At 36.6% G+C, this 9,431-nt stretch overlaps 1 long non-coding RNA gene across 1 annotated transcript in view; it reads right to left on the bottom strand.

Annotated features, from left to right (window-relative positions):
- The window catches only part of LOC144014947 (uncharacterized), an 11,380-nt gene extending 1,976 nt beyond the window's left edge, over positions 1-9,404 (bottom strand). The window contains exons 1-2 of the long non-coding RNA XR_013282660.1: positions 9,330-9,404; positions 444-663 (exon numbers count right to left, since the gene is read on the bottom strand). This is a non-coding gene — a long non-coding RNA (uncharacterized LOC144014947). The remainder of the gene's footprint in view (positions 1-443; positions 664-9,329) is intronic.
- Between the last annotated feature and the right edge of the window lie 27 nt (positions 9,405-9,431).

Raw genomic sequence — 9,431 nt, 5'->3', positions numbered from 1 at the left:
TGGGGGTGAATGAGTTAATGAATCGGATAAAAAAAAAAAAAAAAATTACGTTTTTTTTTCCTTTTATTTATATTTTTATTTATTATACAAAAATGTTGGTCATTGTTTTGCAAAGTAAAAGAAAATGTTTTATCTTGTTTCAACATAAAGATCAGTCCACTTTCACGGTGGACAATAGAAATTATTAATTATTATTCATTATTAAAGTGAAATTGTGAGCATTTGGACAATTCTAAATGAAAAAAGTTTATTTGATTATTCAAAAAAAATCATGATTAATTTGGCAATCGATTAGTTATTGATTAATCATTGCACCTCTTGGGAATTTCTGTATTTTAGAGGTGTACACTGGTGAATTGATTGATTAGTAGTTTCCTGTCTACCCATAATGGAGAAGCACACGCTCACCAAGGTTTCTCAGCTCCTCATCTCATCCGACTTACCAGGCTGGGCATTCAGAGGCTGAGAGCATCGCCGCCCGGCCTCTCCTCTTCTGAGCTGCAGGGATGCTGGGACACAGGGAATTGGAAGTCAATGAAACCATTCCTAATTTAGTCTTCGCTCCTCCTTGAGCTGCCAGGAATCAAGAGTGGGACTCCTTCCCTTTTAGGGCTCCCTGGACAATGCGATCGGCGAGTGGCAATTCTGCAATCCCATCTATTGCTAAGGAGTGGTGGTTGAGAAAGAAAGAGACAACAATCACAATTGTGATTATTTTCTAGCTCTGTTAACAGTGTAAATATTGTAACAAAGTACCTATCAATTAACGTTTCACAGTTTCGGTTTGCAAGCGTGTTATCAACTCATTCAAGCATTTTGCCATGTAAAAGGCTATCATTTGGCAGTCTTGCGTCCCAATAATTAGGTTTGATGAATAATCACAGACTCTATAGTTAAACAACCTGTTCAAACAGGCACCCACACCATGTCATGTTATGTCATCCTTCACAGCCCATGAGCAAATGAAACTAGAGACTGTGGGCTGAAGTGTATTTTCTCTTCACCTTGATGAAACTAAAATGTATTGTTTATTCAAAATGGCAAGGTTAGAGATATTTTTGATTCGACGTAAGGCATTTTTTAATGAATGTGCTAAAACATTAACTATCAAAACATCACAAGAACATTCAACGCATTTAACAAAACTGTCTGTCAGCGTCTCATTATCATTTCATATGAGTGCCTTGTAAATGAGCACCCTGTGTAATAATTGCGATTGATAATCTCATTCATCCATGCACAATTCCCGTCTAAGGTTATAAACAGTGGATAAAGGCAAAATACCAGATTATGATGAGACATACTCTGGCTGTAGGAAAGAAAAGTAATTAAACTCCTCCCAGGAATATTACTTTGTTTTGTTTTTTTGTTTTTTTTGTTTTTTAAAGAAACCTATGCATAATAATATCTTTAACTGGAGGGCAATTTCTTCTCCGACAAACTATACATTATTAGGCCTTACATGATCGGAATTTTTGAGCCCATTACCGATCAGCACGTTTAAAAATGAATAAATAAATAAATAAATAAATAAATAGATGCCCAATCACCGATGAGAGGATGGACCAATCTATCCAATCTATTTATTTAGTGTACAGTTGACCCGACCCTTATTATTCGCGGGGGACTGGGACCAGCCCAGCCCACAAATAGCCATAATTCACATATAATTGTCGCACATTGACTTTAAAATCAACCGATAAAACCTGAATACACGGAAAATGACGGTGAAAAACCCGCCCCTGAAAAAAACCCCAACTAAAATCATTTTGAAATATTGGAATCCCTGAAGTGAATAAGTGTTTGTTGTCTTATTGTGAGGAGCCGATCAATGGCATCGTTGCGCGATCGGCAAATTATGACATTACAACCGTTCACCGATTGTCCATAACATGCACAATATTTGCCGAGCCGATGGAGCTGATCAGATCTTATGTAATGTCTAGTTTCGATGTAGGAATAATTGTAAATAATAAATTATCATACATTTGCTGCAATGAAGAACTGCTTCTGCTTGCAATAAAGAATGCTTTGCTCTGTTCCCACTCACATTTACATAGCCTGGCTATTTGAAGATGATGCAAAAAAGCTGAAGAACCACAACATCTAACGCAGCAGAATGGTTAGAGCCAGTCTGCTGAGGTCGCCTGTTATCTGTTAAGAAATGATTGCAAACTTGACCACACGTGTACTCAGTAATCTTCCACTCACATGCACAACACATAAACAAACAAGTACAGTGTGTTCCAACTATGCCTTGCATTTGCATTTTTAGGGTTGGAACACCCATGTAACTAGGGGCGTGGAAAACCAAATGAATAGAGAGGGTGAGGAGAGGAATCTTCAGAGAGTGCAGGAGTGAATTGTATCAGTCCCTCTCCTCTCTCCTCGCGAGCCCTGAACTGAGTGTCTTCTCTCCTTTTTGTGTCATGTTTAATAGATGTCAAACAGGTAACCCTGACATTCTACTAATGACAATTTTATGAAAACAAACATACTGGCATGCAATCAATACAATGAAACACAATTTAAACAGTTGTACTGTTTCCTTCCGATCCATGATCCACAACTTGCACATTTGATCATTTCTTTGAGCAAAGTGTCTGCCATGGAAAGTATCTACAAAGTAAAGAAGAATGAACATGAACAGAATCCTATTAAGGTATCGTGACTCATCAGAGGATTGCCAGGACTGATGGGGACTACATCAAATAGTGAGGTAGCAGACAGACCACTTAGTAACCTAGCAACCAGCAAGCTCAACATGGCACCTATTGTAATTCTAAAACTCGGCGAGATGAGTGCCTGACGTTATTACATCGCCGCAGCCAATCACAGGAGGATCTGAGCCGTAAATAACAGACGGCTCCCTGGACCAAGCACACGTCCGTGACGAAATAAGTCAACAAAAGCTCCCCACTTGTTCTCCTCTGGATTCTTCTGCTTTTTAAAGGAAGACAAACAGAAGCAGAAGTTGAATTTTATGGAGTGCTCCAACAAGAGAGTAGATTGCGAGCAAAAGGGAATCAAGTGGAGCCTATGATTAGTGAGTCATGATGAGGGTTGTGGGATGGGACTATATTATTAAAGACAAAGCGGAAAACCTATCGGTCTATATGTGAAACACGGGCATGCTGGGTGATGAGGTCGAGTAACGCAAGGTTAAAAAGTCACGGAAAACAGCTCCGTAAGCCTTAAAGTAGCAAAACACCATTATAAGCACTTCTGTTGTAATTTGAAGCGCAGCGGCTCCCTTGTAGAGTCGAGAATCTTTTTTATTATTACCACTGAGTGCGTGTTCTACAGCTCTGCGAAACAGCTCAGCCTCCGGGGCCTTATATTTAGATTTTATGACCAATATCGAGTTCTGACCCAAGATGTTTTCAACGGGGTGATTAAAGATGTCGTGTCCACTGGGCGAGAAGTTATAACAGCAATTACGAGCAGCCCACATGGTGCAGTGAGGACATAGGTACATACGTACGTTCACTCGGATTCTCAGGTGATATCAGATGGGAAAAGTGCCTGTAAATAACACGACGGATTTTACCAGTCATCTTTAAAGTCATCTAAAAAGTTTCAAATGGTTGCATGATTTGCAATAAACCAGTGACTGCCAAACTTTTTACACCAAGTACCACCTAAAAAATGACTTAGCCCTCCAAGTACGGCCATCTTTTAATCTGATTAAACTACTCTAGTTTAATTGCAGTGTTAATCAAAAACTATCCATAAAAAGTATATTGAATGTTATTGTACGTTGGGATGTTTGATTCCACTTTTTTTCCAGACCGATGCCGATTCACTCTTTGAGCATTCACCGTTACTGCTAGTACTTTTGATATATTTAATTTACATAATGACTAGGGGTGTGAATTTCCTAGTACCTGACGATTCGATTCGTATCACGATTCACAGGTCACGATTCGATTCGATACCGATTAATCCCGATACGAATGGTCACGATTCGATACCGATTAATCCCGATACGAATGGTCACGATTCGATACCGATTAATCCCGATACGAATTTATAAGTCGATTGTTGCGATTTTTTTTCATTCATATTTAGAAAATACTAATCAGTAAGCTTGTAGAGTGTAAGATTTATATGAAAATGTATTATTTATTTATCTGAAATTTCAGTCTTATAGAGGTTGTAATCTGTTTCATGTTTGAACAGCATTAAAATAAAAATATTAAGGCTTAATGTGCCGTTCATATAACATTCTTCCATGCTCAAGGTGTGAATCCTAAAAAAAAAATAAAAAATAAAAAAAAATCGATTCTGCCGATTATTGAATCGATTCGAGAATCGCGCGATGTAGTATCGCGATATATCGTCGAATCGATTTTTTTTAACACCCCTAATAATGACAAAACTCCTATGCACGACTTTCTTCTAATTGGCTGATTTTTTTTTGCGAACGAAACCAGAATCGCGAATTTGTCAAACTGCTGCAGTACAGCGACAACTTCTGCTTAGGAGGATTTAATCGAGGTCAGATTTTTTTTTTTTTTTTTTTGCCTTAAGTATCGGTGACTGCTATTGGCTGCCTCCACGAGTACTCAACATACCAAATCACCCCCCAAAAAAATTTACCAAGCAAATTTTGATTTTAATGAAACTAGCTGTACTTGTTGATAGTGATCTCACAACGCTAAATCTCAAATTTGGGTAAATTGGAGCAGGGGTTTGGGAGATATTAATAATAATTATTAATAATAATAATATTAATAATAATAAAAAATAATAATAATAATAAAAAAAGTTTTGTCAAAAAGGGGCATGGCCGCCATCCTTTGAACCCTTATATCTCAGGAACTACTGCGTCAATGTTCACAAAAGAGGTATTGTTGGAAAGGGAATTCAACAAGGATCCCAAATCTGTAGTCATTTTATAACCTTTTGACCTTTTGTTTTAGTTGACCTTGAATTGACCTTATGGATACAAACATTTTTTTTTTAAATGAAATGTAATCGCTCACATGTTCTCTAAAGTTTCAAAGATGTCAAATGTTTGGTTTAGCAGCAATAAGGAGTTAAATTATACATAGTTACCCTTAGATATTCATTGAATAGTCATTTATTCAAATTTCAATGAATATTCAACTTTCAGTGAGATACGGGCTTTAGAGGGATCCCGTGTATCAACAGTGGTACTCATATGACATTTTGAAAATCATTGCAATCAACAATTTGGCTCGCTACAAATAAGACTCCATTGTACCTCCCCAACATTAAAAAAAAAAAAAAAAAGTCCTAGATTTATCCTGAGTTGACCCATCGCTGGCATTTATCCTGCTGTGAAAAGCACTTTAAGCATTTTCCTCGTGCTGATGCTTACATGTAGCTTGACTTCAACATTATGGAACATAAGTTGGAGAACTAAAAATGTTACGTTTATGTTAAAAAAAATCATATGGATGTCAAAGGGAGACTTTATACCTCATAAGAGCTCCATTGATTGAGCTAGTATTAAATAAATGACTCCAAGCATTTTGCATTTTCTGTGATTTTTTTTTTTCTGCAACACTGAAGAGAGGAAGCATTATCAAGTAAAGAATATAAAGTTGAAATTATACAATACAATTCAAATTAGAGTTCAGGCATGCTTCAAAAGTCACACAAAATATTACCAGTATCATAGCATCGAAAGCAATAGCAATACTGTACAGTTCTCTGTCCTGGCTACTCACAACAATATAATCAAAGTCCACGTCGATATTATTAATAGTACAACAATAGGAACAGATGTCAGTTGTGCTTATTTGGTTTCAAGTAGTTTCAGTTTTATTTTTTGAGTTTAGCTTTTTACTTGGTTAGCGACAAGCTTCATTTTTAATGTGTATGTATGCTAAGAATGTTAACTCTGTATATCTTTATGATTTCTATTGTCTATCTTGTTTGCCTATGCCTGGTCCTCAACAATGAAAATAAAGTTGACTGATAAGAAGGATAAGCATAATTTAAATGTTGCCTGAACCGGTAACGATTTTATGATGGTGACAGTTGAACGCTGGAAGTATGATCATTACATTTACTTTATTAACTGCATTTTATGGACGACCTAATTTACTGACTTTTTGGCTCACAATTTTGGAAGAAAAAAAAAAAAAACTCCCTCAGTTTACCCACTATGTCTAACAGAATCCCATAACAGACCTCAGACATCCGCTTGTACTCCTCTTGCAAGAATATACTACAGCATAGGCATGTACAAATTTGGTTTCAATGTATTATGAGAAGGGGCAGTTAAAGCACATAGCATTAGCCATAAAACCACAAAGTTTGGATATTTAATAGTCATCTCGAGATAATTAGAACGTGGGCTACATCCATCTGTAATATCTAACAAAAAAAGACGGCAAATTCAATTACTGGTAACATCATATTATCTTTCGAACATACTAAGGACAAAAAAGTATTCCTTTCGATGCTCGAAGGAGATTGTATGTGACAATCCTCCTCCCCATTGGGATTCCAGTAGCCTACATTCCCCGTTTCAAGGTCGACACCAGAAGCAAATTAAATTACTTGTCCTGTTTTGTGCCGCTGGCGCCAGGTCAACAGCGACTTGGCTAAAATGATGAGTGCGGGGTTCTGAGAGGAGCGGCATTTTGTCCTGAACACTCCTGGTGTCATATTTGCAGCGCAACGATGAAATCAAAAACGGCATATTAAATTCAGCTTTTGCAATCACTTGGAATGGGAAAAAAAAAATAATCAATGAATTTTGCTTCTGCTGTCATGCTACTGAAGCATGTGATTTGTTTGCACAGAATCCCAGTTGTTTGGAAACTACAGTGTTCTCCTGCGATATCACGGTTCGTGGTTCGCACCCCTGCTACGGACTACGAAGGAACATTCGCCTTACGGACATTTCGACAAAAAGACTCTTCTTCGTTAGTTAAAACATTTTTAACTCATTTGCTCCCAATAACGTGTAAATATGTTTTTTTTAATGTTCTAAGTGTCCCAAAGACGTATTTATACGTTTTTTTTTGTTTTTTTATGCTAGATACAGAAGGCTTTGATGCAGCCTCTCAACTGCAAAGAACGGTTGCAGAAATGGTAGTTATTACACAAACGGCCAGTAGGTGTCGGCAGAGCAAAGGAGATCAACCAGGGCCATGCAGAAAAAAAAAAACCTCAATTACATACAATTTTGAATAGATTTGTGAAAACTGATTAAACTTAGCTGTCTTCTAATGCTAATTGCTGCAAAACGGAAACAGATAGAAACATACTTTTTTTTTTCCTGATGAAAGAAGAGACTTTAATCTTTCTTTTGATAGGTTCCATGCTTTTATAGCAATAGAACACAATATTCTGTGGGCCTTGCAAAATCAGTCAAAATGCAGTAAAACAGCCGGGAGCGAACGGGACTGCTTCTGTGAAAATGGCTGGGAGTGAATGAGTTAATTAAAGTACTTCAAGATCACATTTAAAGTTACGTACCTAGTTATGCCTCGCCCTCAACATGCCACACTGAGGCCAACTGGAAATGAAGTAAAAGGCAAAACGAGCACACCCCTCGAATGACACATTTTAACGTTTTGCCAGTTTCGTATTAGCTGTTCCCATTGGATGCAGAAAATATTTGTTTGGGTGTGGTAGTAGCTGTTGTTTGAAGGTTAACAATTATCGTATTATCTATGCTAATTTCCGTCAGCAAACTGGCATTTTTTGTTTGTGTGTCAGATTTACAGTAAACTTCAATTAGGAGTGAGAGTTTTGCCTATAATATAAAGAACTGCAAGCGAGTGAGAGCAGGTAAAAGCGATACTTTTTTACTTCAAGAAGTGTTTTAGTGATTTTAAATGTGTTTAAAGTCTGTGATGAGTAAAAACTATTAAAAAAAAAAAAAAAAAAAAAACTCTTACGGATGAGTCTGGAACATATCCCCCAAGAAAAAGTTTGTTGTTGTTTTTTTAAACAGTAATTTGCACACCACCAGCTGGGCAAACTGAAGCAGAGGTACAGTATTGACAAAGCACGTACGCTGAGAATTGCATAATTATCTTACACTTCAGAGCCTTCTGGCAGGCCTGTGAACATGTTGCATGGCTGCCTCGACTGAGAAAAGTTTCTGTACGTGGCTGAGGACATTGCTTGCTATCAGCAGCAGACAAACACTATGATGTAGCGGAAGAAGAAACTTGGGAAATGTAAAATCATAGCAAAAGCACACAGCTACAGCAACATCATGATAGAATATTATCGAAGACAAATATCAGCCAAATGTGTTTAATTTTGATATGATTGTGCCATTATATCAAAATAGCCCTATGTCTGACTTTTTGGTGGATATTAAACTTAAAAAAAGTAAATAAAAAAGCTTTAGAATGCAATTCCAGCAGCCACAGACATTACCGTAAACAGCAACAACTTACATGCAAGTGCCAAATTTAGAAAGAAAACAAATTGTGAATGAAAAAGCATACTGCTGGGAGGATAAATTGTTGTTTACAGAGATATTACACTGTTTGGGTTCAATACTGATTAGAAAGATGCAAACAAGGGAAGTGTACATGTAAAGAAAGAGTCGTGTGTGACTGTTGGTGACATGCATGAAACCATCCCACCGCAAACATAATCTACAACCAACTTTTTAGGGGAAAAAAATGATAAACCAAAGCCATCAAAGTTCAAATTGTTCATACTATTAGTGACTTTCTAAAATCCAGTCAGTAAATATTTTTACTTTTCATGTGAAGTACAGTGCGTTTTTAAGTGCAGTTCAAGTTAAAGTTAATTTTTAATTACATACATTTCAAACATTTGTATTTAATCTTATAATCCATAAATTAAATACACCTTGTTGTGAAACATTTACATAGGTGCACTTTACAATGAACTTTTTATGTGCAACACATTTTTATTTTCTTAAAAGTGTAGTGTTAGTGTTCTAACTATGAATATTTTTACAGCAGTATCCATTAAAAATATACACATATACCACTTTCGTTGATTTTGTTGTTGGTGAAAATTAAGCTCGATGTATTGAGCTAGGTAATTTTTCGGTGATATAAAAAGTTTGACAAACACTGCAGTTCTAGTGTACCATTTCTCAGACAGTTAGCACAATTTTATTAACTTGAAATTAATATTATTGGTTAAATGTTAAAATCCTCCCCAAAATACACTTAAAATTATATTTTTTGCGGCAATTACGGTACTTCGTTGGCACAAATAAGCATGTGCACCAATTCGTGGCCTCAAATTACCATTTTTGTGCGCACGTTATGCATGTTGTTGACGCCACAAGTTTATTTTTACCATGCCTGAGGCTTACAAAAGTCTCTAGTGGTAAACAAAATGCTTACCAGATTTTCGTAGGGCTTTTATTTTCCTTTTCATTTTAAAAGACTCATACAACACCGCTTTCCTGGCGCCTGTCAATGTTCTCACTCAGAATCTCGCGAGAT

Source organism: Festucalex cinctus, chromosome 1, assembly GCF_051991245.1.
Source record: "Festucalex cinctus isolate MCC-2025b chromosome 1, RoL_Fcin_1.0, whole genome shotgun sequence".
NCBI classification, from domain to species: domain Eukaryota; kingdom Metazoa; phylum Chordata; class Actinopteri; order Syngnathiformes; family Syngnathidae; genus Festucalex; species Festucalex cinctus.
This window is presented reverse-complemented; position numbering and strand designations above follow the sequence as displayed.